The sequence below is a fragment of the Canis lupus genome, chromosome 26, assembly GCF_048164855.1.
Source record: "Canis lupus baileyi chromosome 26, mCanLup2.hap1, whole genome shotgun sequence".
Classification (NCBI taxonomy): domain Eukaryota; kingdom Metazoa; phylum Chordata; class Mammalia; order Carnivora; family Canidae; genus Canis; species Canis lupus.
Window position 1 is genome coordinate 3911525 of NC_132863.1, and position 15386 is coordinate 3926910.

The following is a 15386-nucleotide window of genomic DNA, read 5'->3' on the forward strand; positions in this document are numbered from 1 at the left end:
AAAGTCAGAAGTGCCACAGTGAGAGCTGGTTCGCAATTGCCCTGTCAGGGGAACATCACTCCGCGTCTGCTAGTAGAGCGCTGGCGGCTGGCAAGGAGGTGCCCAGATGGGCAGCGCAGAAGAGCATCTTCTGTTCATTCCCCTGGGCTAAGGCCGTTGGGGCTGGGGAGGTGGTTGGAAGACTGGGCCCAGGAGTTCTTTATGGTGTCAGAGCCCGCCAGCCCTCACTTCACATCCCACATCTTCCTCCCACCCCACCCCACCCCACCCCTCCAGCACCCGGCTGCCGGTTGCGGGGACCACACTGCGCTAGCCGCAGCCTACTCACCGCCCGGCCCCCGAAAAAGCTTACAGTTTGTCGCCCCCTGTCGGCCTCCGGCCAGACTCTGCAGATTCCCCTGGCCGGCTGGGCTGGGGGCGAGACGGTCCAAAGGTGGGATTGTCGAAGGCAAGGAAGGAAAGGAAACGTCTCTTCTACTCCCTGGGATGCAGCTTGGTCCCCTATACGACCAAAGGGAGGGCGGCATGGTTGGCTCTGAACCCGCAGAGGTAAAAAAAAAAAAAAAAAAAATCTCAGTTCCATGTGTAAGCGGACTGGGTTTGGCTTGGTGGTTTTGAGCGCCCAGGGCGCACGCTGCAAGTGAAGGACGGTTCCCAGGGGCCCGGGAGCCGCCGAGCTAAAGGCGCGCGCCGGCACTTGTGACATGACGGGTCCAGCGAGCGCTGGACGCCCTGAGGGCTAAGGACGGACATGAGGGTCCCCGGGAACTGACCCACATTTCCCAAGGCAGAGAAAGGAGAGGCAGACTTCGGGCCAAAACCGTGAGTTAAAGATGAGGCAGGAAAAGAGTGCCTGCCTCCCCCGCTCCCCGCGGCGATGGGGGGTGGATTGGGCGCTGGCGGCGGTGGGAAGGGTCGTTCAGGGTCACCCCTGGAGTGGCGATCACACCTACTTTATGCATCCTGCGTCGTTTTAATTTTTGGTGGGACTATCTCAGGGAGCCGTTAGGATGCAAAGGAAACGTGCTGGTCGCTGTAGGCCGGGGTGTTCCCGGGAGCCGCGTATTTCATGGTCTTCGGGAGCCGATGAAAGCCCGACTCTGGTCCCGCGGGCTGGAGAAGCAGCCTCGAGGTCAGACGCGCCCCGGCTTGCTTGTCAAGTCTACCAGGGAGGACCCGAGGGCAGGAGACGCAGGCAGCTTCCCGGGAGGGCCAGCTCGGAGCCTGTGCCTGAGGACCCGCGCGGCTCGGGCAGCAGCCTCCCGCCCCAGGCGCAGAACCCGCGCGGGCTCCGCGCGAGCAGCCCCAGAATCCCGGTCTTCCTTCCTTCCGAAAGCCGTGCTTCGGCCTGCGGAGCAGCAGCGGCTCCAGCCTGGGTCCCGGTTCAGCCCCGTCCCAGAGTCTCTGCTGTGATTTTAAGAGCACTGTGCGATGCGTCGTGTGGTCAGAAATCGAAGTCAAACCGAATCTTAATTTTCCTTCTTCAAAAAAGTAGCGCAGGCTACTACGCCCTTTATGCCCCAAGTTATATGGTGCGCCCCCACACACACACACAGATTTGCAAATATCCCACGCATCACACTTTAAAAAATGCTAATGGTAAGAAATGGCCAGCTGCAAGGAGACACACGGGAGGAAGAGCTGACCCCAAGAGGGAATTGCAAACTCTCCTGGAACGCGTGAGCAGCAAACTAGCTCGCGGGAACCGGGAACGTGAGATAAAGTAATGAAATGCCACCTGGAGTGGCCGCTGTGGTGGAGGGAGGGGAGGCAAGAGGGAGGAGGACTCGAGGCTATATCGGCCCCTTTGCGAGTGGTGCCCACGGAGTGCCGGGCTGCTGCGACCTCCTCGCCAAGGGGACTCACCGCGAAGGCGGGTGGGGGAGTCGCGCCCTGCACCTGCCGCTCCACTTTGGGACACACTCCACAAATCCAAATGAAGGTGCTGAAAATTTTAAAGAGCACCCAAGAACAAAAACCATCTTCAAACGGTTCAGAGGTTTGTTTGCACTTGGCCTGCTGGAGACCAAGATGGGCTTGAAGTCCTGTGACTAGCCTCCTATTTTATTTGCTATCCTGGAAATGTTTGTTATGGAAAACAGGTCAAGTTGGTAGTGGGGAGCGGGGTGGAGAGCCATGTCTGCCTACACTGGCTGCCGCTGGAAGAGGAGAGAAAGATAATTTTTGTCACTTTTCTACAATGAAAGAATAGAGTATTTTCCGTGTGAATAACAAAGCAGTCCCCGCATTGGATTCAAAGAGGTAGAAGAAAAAAATCAAAAAACATCTGCCCTAACTCTCCCACAAGAAACAAACACGGATAAATTGATTCTGGCAAATGAAGATCCAAGATACTTTCTATCCTGTGATGCAGGGATCTGACTGCTGCATTTGTAGCATCCCTTTTGGAGTAGAAACATTTTAAATGTTGCATTTGGGTGATAAAAATAAAGTATAGGAAAACGGTGTCACTTGCAGAAAGGAACGATTTCTTTGAACCTTTCTGCAGGAGCAGCGTCCTTGTCATTCTTGCATGTGTTCAAATAGGTGCCCAATCCATGGCTTCCTTTATTCTTAAATCTCCCTGATTTCCCTGGCAGTGATCATGTCAGATAAGCTTCAATTTCCCCTATAGAATGACTTATATACTATTTAATTAAATCTATTTCATTTTATTCCATCAACATAAAATCCTCACAGGGCTTCAGGCACAGGTCAAAATTCCACCTTTGCAGTGAGCTCTCAGAAATGTTTATGTGACAGTGCTTAAAGTCTAAACAGCAGCAATATTAAAGTGGAAATATTTGGGAAACTTAAAACGTCCATGGGGCATATCTCCTGCAGAGTCTGGGTGCTTGAAAAAAGAGAGATCCAGGAGTAGCCACATGGGGACAAAAGATAGAAGTGACAGTTTTGAAGGGAACCGACAGGGTGAAGGCATGCCTGCCTACAAGATGAGTCACGTAGACAGCAGTGGGCAAGGGTTTCCTGCTGCCCAGAGGATGCCCTGGTGAATCAGACATGCCCTGCTGCAACTATTGACACGTCTGAGGCATTCACACTGGCCAGCCTAATTGGAACCAGCCTGAAGTGAACTGCCCTTGAATGCTTTGGAAATTTCTCATCCTCTGAACGTAGAACCTGGATATGAATAAGGATGTGGAAACCGAAGGACTAGAGGAGAGCCTTTTTCTCGAATTAAAGGCAATGCCTAGCCAGTCCAGTTTACCTGGATTTGTCTGATTTCTTATTAAAGATGAGTCCTTGTCAGGCTTCATTGTGTGCATGTGCGTACACACACACACACACACACACACACACACAGAGCCATAATTCAAGCGCTGGAAACTGGATAGTGAAGAGGTTTTGCAGAATGATTGTTGTGATAGTAAGCTGGGCACAGAGAGAACACAGAAACCTGCTGTCAAATGATTCTCAACTTGCCCTCAGGCAGATGGACAGTGAAGCAGGAATCCTGTGCCCATTTTTGGTTACCTATTTTTGCATGCTTAAGATTATCATTCATAGTTAGTTGTTACTGATTTTATTTTTCATATCCCCTGTAGTATTTAGAAACATTGCTATTTTGGAATAAAAGCTTTGTTCCCTGGTTGTGGGTTTGTCTGTAGAACAAGCTCAGAAGTCTTGAAGGCCTCTGGAACTGCGCATTCTCAAAGCAGGGTCTCTGGGTTCGTTTAATATTTCATATGCATACTCTGATGTTATTTCTCCCCGAGACGCCACTTAAATAATTTTCCTTGTCAGAAATCAAGTGTCCTTTATGATGAGCTTTCTTTCAGGCACAAGTGGAATTTTTTGTAACTTTTACTGATCACTTGTAGCTAATTACTGCTTGATAACTCTTTTGTCTGATTGCGGCAATATCCCGATGCCTGCTGTGTATACATATATATAGTGCTATGTCCGCAGCTTGGTGATGGTTCTGATTTTCGCCCCTCCTCCCCTATGTATGGGCTGTGGAGTTTTATTGAAGACCCGTAATGCCTCCGGTTTTGATTTAGTGTTTTGGAGTTTGTGATCTCATTGCCCGGTATGGAAAATATTAGACAGGGTCTGCAGATTGTATGCAGGCAAAGACCCGCATCACCATCACGATCTGAGGGCTCCTCCCTAGTGCTGCAATAAGCCGACTGCACAGCCATCTAGAATCAATGTTTAGTTTTTATGCCTTTGAATAAAGACCACTTCAGCCAGTCCTGCTAATGCAAAAAGTGTTCTTGAAAACACCGCTTCTCCAAGTGCTTGCACATTACAATCACCAGGAGGTAGGGAGGTAGGGGGAGCTTTAAAACATTTGATGGCTGAGCCCTACCCCCAGGGATTCTGGTTCCTTGTTGGGGTGCAGCCTGGGCGCCAGAGTTTTGAAGAGCTGCCCAGGTGATTCTAATGTGCGGTAAAGTCTTGGAATCTCTGCCTTAGGGAAGGGACGATAGAATGTGATGCTTATTTTGCCACTGTTTTCTGGGATCACAACACATGAAAACACGTTTATTTTATTTATTTTTTTTAAGATTTTATTTATTCATGAGAGACACACACAGAGAGGCAGAGACATAGCAGAGGGAGAAGCAGGCTCCCTGCCTGGACCCCAATGAGGGGCTCGATCCCGGGGCTCCAAGATCACACCATGAGCGGAAGGCAGACGCTCAACGGCTGAGCCACCCAGGAGCCCCTGAAAATATGTTTAAATCCACATTTAAAACATCCTGTGCATTTTTACACGGTGTCACTCTGGCTGTCAGAAAGAGCTTGAAAGGAAACTGCTGCCTTCTCAGTCTGTTTGCTGTTCTAGGTTAGCTTCTGTCTTAACACAAGAACCCTGTCTCCCTGTCCCACACAGGTGATCACAGCCTCCTGGTTAAGCGTAAAGGGGGCCACCCTGGAGCGAGCGGTTGACAGCCATGCCATGCCTATTGAAGAAGATGGACTTTGGGAGAGGTGGCAATGAATAAAAAATGCGGGCCCAAAGGGGGTCAGAATGATTGCATTGTCCAAGGAGGTGGGGGTCCAGCTAGACTTTTGACGTCATCACCTAACACTGTATCCTAGACACCTAATAGCAGGGCAGGCAAAATCCTTAAGCTTCTAGTAGCATCTAAGAAACACTGAATCTGCGTTTCAAGGTTTTATGGTCATTGCTCTTATGGTTAGCATTATTTGATTGCCATGCACTTAGGGTAGGACAGCTTCTTTACAAAGGCTCTGGCCGTGTTGCCTTTTAGATCTCAGCAGTTCCTTTTCCCACAAGACTGCTGGCTTGGGATAACAATAGAATTGTCAATATGGTGAGGGGAGCGTAGAAAGAGGAGGAGGAGAGGAGGTAAGAGAAAGAAGGAAAAATACTTCAGGTATCCTCTCTAAAGTCTCAGAAACCAATTAAAAGAAAACTCCTTTTCATTTTTATTCACCTCGCCTTGGCGATAAATGTTCAGATTTAGCCTGCTTTATTTGACTTTATTTTTATTGTTTTATAAGCTTATGCATATTTCAAAATATAAACTACATTTCATTTTTAAACGAGTTCGAAGAAAATCTGAAAGTAAGTCCATTGCTGCAGGATCTAAATGTCCTTGACTTTTAAAGTGCAGGTTTTAAAGAGCCTTTTTGGCAATAAATTTTTGTTCCTAAGTCACCGATATGACTAAAAGAACAAGCCACACTAATTCTGGTGGGGCTTTTAGGTCTTGTTTATTTTTAAAAATCTTACAGGGGTGCCTCTTGAGATCTTAAAAATGTATATTTTACAAAGTATAGACCCTGTAAAAAATTATTTATATTCATCTACTTTAGTAAGATGACACTGTTTATACTGTTCTAAGATAATGTTGAAATCATTTAAAGGTACGTGAAAATGAATAATAATAGTAACAATGAAAACTGAAATGCCCTAGAAATGATCCTGCATTTCTCAGCCACAACCAGAAGCTTAAAGGTTACAGAATAGTAAAAAGGCAGTAACAGATGCTGAACACAGACAGCTACAGACCTGTAAGACCCTACAAACGGATATGCGGAGAAAATGAATTCTGACAGAGTTTCTAGCATTGAGACGTTGGCAAAGTGGATAACTGAATTAATAGCTGCCTGACTGGGAATTACTCAGCATTTGGAATATTGCCTCTTGACAGGCCAGCAGGCGAGAGATTTGCTCCCCTGTAATGGGGCAGCACCAGAGATGCCGTCCACCTCTCTTTTTGTAATAACACCTCTGTTTGAGCCAATACTCTGCTCGGTTTCATGTCTCTTTTGTAATTACGTTTCACAAAATACAACCCAGGTCATTTTGCGAGGAGCGGGTCTTTGCATGTGCAGGACATGTGTTCGTGTTTGCAATGTCAGGCAACTGATTTGGGCAGAACGAATCTGGCACTTTCATCTCTGTCTCTCTTTAAACTGAGGCGTAGGTAACTCTGGAAGGGGGTGGTGAAATTGGCTGGGGCTTGGGGACCAGCAGAGCTCTAATTTGGATGAATAGCCTTAGGTGCAGTTTGATGGTGGTTTAATGGCACCGTAGGCTTGAGGTGCTTGTGTCAGTTGGGACTGTACTCACACTGCCCTTCATCACAGAGGGAATGGGGATGTAATTTGATGGCTCTCTGTTCTCACTGTGCTATGAGAGCTTTTATTTGTGTCTCTAATATTTGAGCTGATGGGAAGGTTGGGGTAATTTATTATCAAATGTGATTAGAGCTACTACTCATGGCAGGATCGTGTGTTTTTAATTGTGGAGTTGGCACAGAGAGTCTATACATCCTCTTTAAGCCTCACTATCTTTTGGATCAAAAAAGCGCATGCACTTCAAACTCAGGAACTATAACCTGGCTACAGAAAGCACAATATTGATGAGTCTGGGCCTCTTATTAGTCCTAAAGTCCCCCCTTGGAATCCAGGCTCTACCACTTACTGAGCCCTAACACCATTGAGTCTCTGTGGGCTCACCTACAAGAGAGGGTCACAGTGAGGATTAACTGCTCCAACCATGGAAAATCCTTCACCACAGGAGGTGGTTAATCAGTGGCCATTGTTCTCATTACATTATTTTTCCATATTTTTAAGAAACTAATACATTTTAATTTTTGTCTCTTTTATAGGACATCTGTTAGACATGCAGTGGGTGATTTGCTAATAGAAATATTTATAAATCAAGTTGTATTAAATTGTGTCTTCAGAGGAAAACAGCTTAAAGCATTTTCCTGAATTTCTATTTGTTTGCCACATTCTTCTGTGGTTCTGAGGGACTGCACAGGACTGGCTCAGGGCACTGAAGTGACACCCATCTGGGACACAGGGTCTACTGCCAAAGGAAGGCAAGTAGCTGAAGTGTTGAGTGGCAGCTGTAAAGTCTCCAGTTTGAGGAAAGTAAGGAAGAAGAAAATCAATAGATTGGCTAGAGTTTTCCAATAACTTTGGAGAACTGTGGTTTTTATTGGAGCCAGTTCATCTGGAAGTGTTGGGCCCTGTGCCGACAGGATCCGGGCCTGTTGTGGCTTTATCAGCTATAATGTCACTCTCTTCCTTTGTCCGAGATAAGAAGGTCTTTTATTTCTGTGTTTACTTTCTCACTCTTGTGTCCTGAGCGGAGGGTTTTCCCTTGCCTGTCTGTTCTTTATCCCAGAGGAAGCACTGGGGGCTCCCTCAGGGCCTAGGCCTAGTGGCTTGTAAACCAAATCCAAGAGTTTGGCGTGAACGGGGTTGTCTCCCCATACAGGCCCCTGCTGTGAAGGCATGTCCCTGGCTGAAGGAGACTGAGATTTGAGTCCCTCACCTGCCCAAGATTATCACTTTTTCCCCAGAAATGCACATCTCTCTTGAGTTGCCCCACATTTTTAACTTTTCCCAATGCCCCAAAGTGCCTCAGATCCAAGATTTTGGCATCTTCCGTTCTTAAAAGTCAATACCCTTGAGATAATCAGGCTCCTTGTTATTTAGGCCTTATTCATGGATGCAAGTGCTTTAGTGTTCTGATGATGGCCTCTGTTTACTGTAGGATGGGCACTTTATGTACCATGGTGGGCACTATTGCATGTTGCCCAGATCCCTCACCCATTCTGCCCTCCAGCTCTGTTATAGTCACCCCTGCTGCTAGGAGTGGGCCCTCATCCCTCAGAGGTGTCAATCCACAAAACACTCCACAGTAAACCTCTTGCCACAAATCCCAGCTCAGTCTGCTTCTTGGGGAACCCAGTCCATGACATATATTACCTCCTTTTCCAATCATGTGGATTTGTTCCAGAGATGAAGGGTGGAGGCCTGGAGTGAAAATCATTGCCACCAAATCATACAGAGATGGAAGCCAGGGTGGCTGACTTCCAGCTGCCCCACCATCTTCCTGCCCAACCGAGGGAACTGCTCGAAGCAGGTGGCAGTTCTCAGAGAAGGAAAATTATTTAGGAGGGAGGTGGGGAAGCTCTATCAGGACCATCCCAGATTAACATCAGGGCTCTTAGAATCTGAGTAGCAAGAGAAAGGCAGTAAGTATGGAGGCATGGGGGAGGGGACTCTGGGACAAAGGCAGTGATTTAAAAATGTGGTCTGGCTCTGTTTCCAATATATGTAAATTTCTGGAGTGGAAATACAGCAGAACTCCTAGGGACTCCACAAATTAGAATTGGAGAATATGAACTGTGTTGGTGGGCTGTACCAGCTCTAAAAAAATAGCTTCATTGAGCTAATTAATCAACCAGCTTCAATTACAAGGGAAACTTATATCTACTGAAAATAAATGACTTTCAGACTCTTTAGAAGGGTTGCATTAATGGGTACTTCATTTGTGAAAATAGAAAATTCTTTCTATAATCAACACATGAATGGTGATTCAGGGCTTGGGATCAAGATGTAGTTTTTGCCTTATATAGACTTTATGCTTTGGTGACCTGTTTCTTAAACTTGGACATGCATCTCCAGCTGGTGCTTGGCCATGGGACAGAGGGAGCTTCCACTGGTGCTTGGCATGGGACAGAGGGAGCTTCCAGTCATGAGAAAGCACATCCTTCTGAAATGTCAATCTCACCCAATGATTTTGGAAAATAACATTATTTTTATATCAAAACAAGCAGGGCCCCTTTGTTTCTAGCAGCATTATTTATAATAGCCATACTATGGAAGCAGCCCAAGTGTCCATCAGCTGATGAATGGATAAAGAAGATGTGGTGTATATATACAAGGGAATATTACTCAGTCATAAAAAGGATGAAATCTTGCCATTTGCAATTACATGGGTGGAACTAGAGAGTATAAGGCTAAGCAAAATAAGTCAAAGAAAGACAAATACCATATGATTTCACTCATGTGTGGAATTTAAGTAGCAAAACAAATGAGCAAAGCGGGTGGGGGAGAGAAAGAGACACAAACCAAGAAACAGATTCTTAACTATGGAGAACAAACTGCTGGTTACCAGAGGGGATGTGGTGGGGGATGGGGGAAATAGGTGATGGGGATTAAGGAGGGCACTAATGGTGATGAGCATCAGGTGATGTATAGAATTATTAAATCACTATATTGTACACCTGAAAGTAATATAACACTGAATGTTAACTATACTGGAATTAAAATTGAATATATATATATATATATATATATATATATATATATACAAAAAAAAAGCTTCCTTCCTTAAAAAAAAAAACAAGCATGGATTCTTCATGGTATAGGATTCAAACTCTTTACCCATTTGAAGAATAAAATAGAAGATGTCACCCTGGAGCCTCTGGGTAGGCAGGGAGTTCCCCTTGGGCACCAGGAGGAAAATGGTGGTAGAAACCTTTGAGCCCCACTTGCAGGCAGAGTGACTAGTTCTGAGGTGGAAGAGGTCACGAATGGCCAGGGGCCACTGGGCGTTTGAGGAAGGAGTTAGCTTCTGAGATCAATCTTAAAGGGTGAGTGGATTTTGGCAGATGGAGGCCCAGAGGGTGAAGGAAGAGCAGGAAGGGCCTTTCCATGAAAGCTAAGTGAGCAAAGTAAGCTTTCATGGGAAAGCAGGGGTGAAGAGTAACCAGTTTGGTTTGGGTGGAGAGTGGGGCTCCACTTGGAAATGAGTGGCAGGGGAAGCAGGACAGGGGATTGAGGCTGTGCAGTGGGGGCATTGGGAAATAAGTAAAGGGGCCCCAGGGAGGGAAAGCTGCTGAGCTGAGGCCCGAGTCCCAGGGGAAAGAGCACTGGCTTCAGAACTTAGACTCTGCATACTGAAGCTGACTCCTGGCTCTACCACTTTCCTCCTGTGGGCAAGGCAGCAAACCTACAGTTTTGCCATCTGGAAAATAGGATCACAATAGAACCCATTCCTTGAGGACATCAGGAGGTAATGAGATTAAGAAGATAAGGCATTTAGTAAAGTGCCAGCTGCATAGCAAATGCTCAATAGATGCTATAGTAACAATTACTGGTTATAATGTTATATAACACTTCTAGTGTGATATATACTGGCTAGGGTGGTTCTCAAGAAATCAAGGGGAAGCCAGGTGAACTGTGAGCTGGGAATGCCAGAGAGCAAAGTCACCCAGGCAGGCAGCAGTTCTGCTCATTGTAAAACAATCTTAGTTCCTCACTAAGGCAGAATTTCTGCAAGCCACAGCCTGCTGGCCTCCAATATGTTTATCCCAGAAAAACAGAACCTCATTTTAAAAACGCTTTTTAGTTGAGGTATGCTTTCACAACATTCTCTACCACCCTCACCCCTCCACCTCGAGTCCCACCTCAAAACACTCAGCAATGGGAGCAGCCATTGGAGAGCAAACTGGTGTTTGGATATAATCTGGAGGGTCCAGGGAGTAGAGGGAAGCAAAGGCATCATGTCTAGGGCCTCCCTGGAGATTGATGGGCCAGACCTATGGGTGGGACCACCTACACCTACCAGTACACAGATCTCTTCCCTGAGGAAGTTATAGACCTTTGAGACCATGGTCTACTTTACTCATTCTTTAAAATTTGATTTCAAGGACGACTGGGTGGGTCAGTGGTTGAACATCTACTTTCGGCTCAGGGTATGATCCCCGGGGTCCCGGGATCGAGTTCCCCATCGGGCTCCCCTTGGAGAGCCTGGTTCTCCCTCTCCCTGTGTCTCTGCCTCTCTCTGTGTTTTTCATGAACAATTTTGGGGGCTCAGTCAGTTAAGCAGCTACTCTTGATTTCAGCTCAGGTCATAATCTCAGGTCATGAGATCAAGCCTCGTGTGGAGCTCTGTGCGGAGCATGGAGCCTGCTTGAGATTCTCTTTCTCTTTCTCCCTCTGCCTCTCCTCCCATTCCCATCCATGCACGTGACCTCTGTCTCTAAATAAATAAATAAATAAATAAATAAATAAATAAATAAATAAATTTACATTTGATTTTATTTTTTGTCAATAGGTAAGACATTCATAGGACCCAAGTATCTAAAAGATATAAAGAGCTTCCCTTAGGGAAGCCTTGTTTTCACCCACATCTTGTCCTGTTCCCTCCCTGAAATGTACAGGAACACATTCTTATCATTTGCTTTTGTGTCCTTTTATGCAAATAAGAACACATAGTCTTTTCCCCCCTTTCTTCCACAAAAGACAGAGTGCAGGCACGTTGTTCTGCACTTAGCTGTTTTCACTTATCATGGATATCTTTCTATCTCAGCACATGAAGAGCCTGATGTTCTTTTCTTAAGAGCTGCATAGTGTTCCACTATCAGAGTACCAGAATTTATTCAGTGTTTGAATTATGTCCAATCTTTGGCTATCTTGTGGGTACACAGGTATGCATCTGTGGGATACATTCCAGAAGTGGAATTTCTGTGCCAAAGGATATATGCATTGTAATCTTGATAAATACTGCCAAATGGCCCTCCGTGGGGGTTGTGCTATATTGCACTCCCCAAAGCAGCTTTTCTCAGCCAATCTGTTATGAGATGGATGGTGTATTATTGCGGTTATAGTTTGCATTTCTCTTCATATGCACAAGATGGAACATCTTATCACATGTTGAAGGCATTTTGCAGTTCTTTTTTTGTGAAATGTCTTTGCTCATTTTTATATTGGGTTCTTGGCTCTTTTCTCTGTTTCTAGGAAATCCTAATATATTAGGGAGATTCACACTTTATCTGTAATATAAGATGCAGATTTTTTTTAAAGATTCCATTTATTTATTCGACAGAGAGTGAGAGAACACAGGCAGGGGGAACAGCAGGCCGAGGGAGAGGGAGGAGCAGGCTCCCCACTGAGCAAGGACCCAGACCTGGGGCTTGATTCCAGGACCTCAGGATCATGAACTGAGCTGAGGCAGATGCTTCACCAACTGAACCACCCAGGTGTCCCAAAGATGCAGATTTTTCCTCCAGTTTCTCACTTGTCTTTGAGTTTCCTTATGGTGATTTTTTTTAACATAGAGATTCTTGACTTTCAGGAATTAGATTACTCTTTTTTTTTTCCTTAATTGTAAGGACTCTGGTCACTATTAGGAAAGGTTTCCTCCCTCCGTGATACAAATCTCTCATGCGTCCATCTGGTACTTTCATGGCTCCATGTTTAACATTTAATCTGTGATCCATTGGCATTAACCTGAGTGTGTGGTGTGAGGTGTGGGTCTATCTTTCTCCAGCAGGCCACCTGGGAGAGGATCCACTCAGAAATGTCACTTTGAGCTGACAATGCACAATTCCTGGCCTGATGATGACTAAAGCTTCCTAACTTGTGCTCTTGGACTCTGACAATGTTATCCCATGCCATTCCTCACATGTTAGGTGATTGCCTGGTGCTTCCTTCTATTTTCTTTTTAAGATTTTATTTATTTATTCATGAGAGACACAGAGAGAGGCAGAGACATAGGCAGAGGGAGAAGCAGGCTCCCTGCGGGGAGCCCGATGCAGGACTTGATCCGAGGACCACAGGATCACGCCCTGAGCTAAAGGCAGATGCTCAACTACTGAGCCACCCAGGCGTCCCTATTATGTGCACCTCTATCTTCATCTTGCCTTGTGTCCCTATTTTTTGATACTAGGCTGTCAGCTCTACCTGAAACATGTTAGAGTTCAAAAGTTGTCTGTAGGCCTTTCATGAAAGGTGAAAAACTTTCTATAGACAAGATTGACAGCACCTGAACCCAACAATCAATCATATCACAAAAAGAGGAGCAACCAGACATTGTCTTCCTCAATATGTTGCTGTAGGAAGTCCTAGGCCCGAAGAGTGAACCTGAGTCTGATCAAAAGTCCAGATCAAATTACCAGCTTACAGGACATGAAAGATAAAGATTGTCATTGAATGCCCTCATGAGAATACAATTAGTCAAATCCAAAATGTAAGAAATTCTACACATTTGAGTGACCCAATTTATTCAACAAATAGCAAGTTTTAAAAAGAGAGAACATATAGGGCACTCAGCTGGCTCAGTTGGTAGAGCATGTGACTTTTAACTTCAGGATCGTGAATTCAAGCTCCATGTTGGGCATGGAGCCTACTTAAAATTAAAATAAAATATTAAAAAAAGAGTAGAACATAAAATAGATTTAAAAATTAAGATAAACAAAAGAGCCCAAAAAGATATATCAGCCAATGGAAAGAGCTGATCTTGACCAAATCCTGATTCAAAGAAAACAACTGCAAAAACCCGTTTATTGATCAATCATGAAAATGGGAACACTGACAAGATATTAAAAATATTAAAGTTACTATTAGTTATTTAGGTGTATAATGGTGTTTTTGTTTTTTAAAAATCTTCAACTCTCAGCTGTATATACTAAAACATTTACTGATAAAATGGCATCAGGGATTGGCTTTAATACAGTCCAACACACTTACTTGTACCCTAGTACATTTCTTACCCATGACTTCTAACTACATCAGGAGATGTTCAAAGTCAACAGGCAAGGCCTACATCCTTCCAGGGGGCCTCAAGCATTGAGTTTCCAGGAGGAATTTGCTGAACTTTCCCAGCACAGGGTCACATGAGCATAGGAGCATAGCTTAGTTTCAATATGTCCCTCAGTATGAGGGTTACCTCTAAGCAAGTTGGGTCATAACATGAATCTGATAAGATGCAGATAGTTCGGTGAGAGTTGACATTCTTAGTTTTTCTTTTTTTTTTTTAATAAAGATTTTATTTATTTATTTATTATGAGAGACACGGAGAGAGGCAGAGACACAGGCAGAGGGAGAAGCAGGCTCCATGCAGGGTGCAGGGAGCCCCACATGGGACTCGATCCCGGGTCTTCAGGATCAGGCCCTGGGTTCAAGGCGGCGCTAAACCACTGAGTCACCGGGGCTGCCCAACATTCTTAGTTTTTCATTGAAGACATTGTCAAATCTATTTTTAATACCTAGTCTCCTTTCTCACCAGAGCTTGGGAAGTGGTAGCAAGAGCCACCAACCTCTTCCTAAGTGTCTGAGGCACCAGAAAATTAAAAAAAAAAAATCTATGTGGTCAATTTCAAATGGTTCTTAAAACTTGTTTTATTCTCAAACATGGTTGAACTCAAATGGCTCTCCAAAGAATGGCCAGTCAATTTTTCTGCTCCTCCTTCTAAATGTCAGTTTCCTGCTCACCTATAATTTATCGATCTATAATTCCTGCTCATGTACAATATATAGATCTAAATTTTGAGGCTAAGTCTATACATGTAATATGAAGCATACTTTTCTAGTATTGATTTAATCATATCACCATGGGGATTACTAAAAACTTATCCATCAGTGTTCCCTGTATGATATCTCTGGGCAGGATTTTTCATAGACCCACTCCCCATTTGTCTTTCTTAAAGAACCGGTCTGCTTTGGGGCACCTGAGTGGCTGAGTCGGTTTGGTATCATGATCTCAGTGTTGTGAGATATAGCCCTGTATTGGGCTTTGTGCTGGGCATGGAGCCTACTTAAGAATCTTTCTGCCCTTCCGCCTCCAAAAGGAAATAAATGCTCCAGCAAATATATCCAATATAATTGTGATAGTTGAACATTAAAATTTGGGGAAAACAGGATGGGTTCTACAGTTCTGCATTGGAGAGAAAACAGGCCAGTTCTTTTTTATTTTTTTAAGATTTTATTTATTTATTTATTTGCTAGTGAGAGAGAGAGAGAAAGAGAGAGAGAAGTGGAAGGAGGAGCAGAGGGAGAAGTACAAGAAGACAAATTTTTTATGGGTCATGGTGGACAGCCAAGAGAGCACCATGTTAGTCCTGACAAGCACAAGCAGATCCTGCCTACTGCTCCACAGTGAAGGAAAGCAGCAACAATGGTGTGGTATGGAGCTCAGATATAGCAATGCCATTGTGCACCAGGCCTTCAGGTCAGCAACCCTCAGATTCCTTCCTGATGCTTCACTTCACGTGCACGGTAATTGTCCTGGGTCATCTCCACTCCCACACCAGAGCTGCCCTAGCCAAGAGCACCCTCTGAGAAAGAGCCACCAAGCTGGG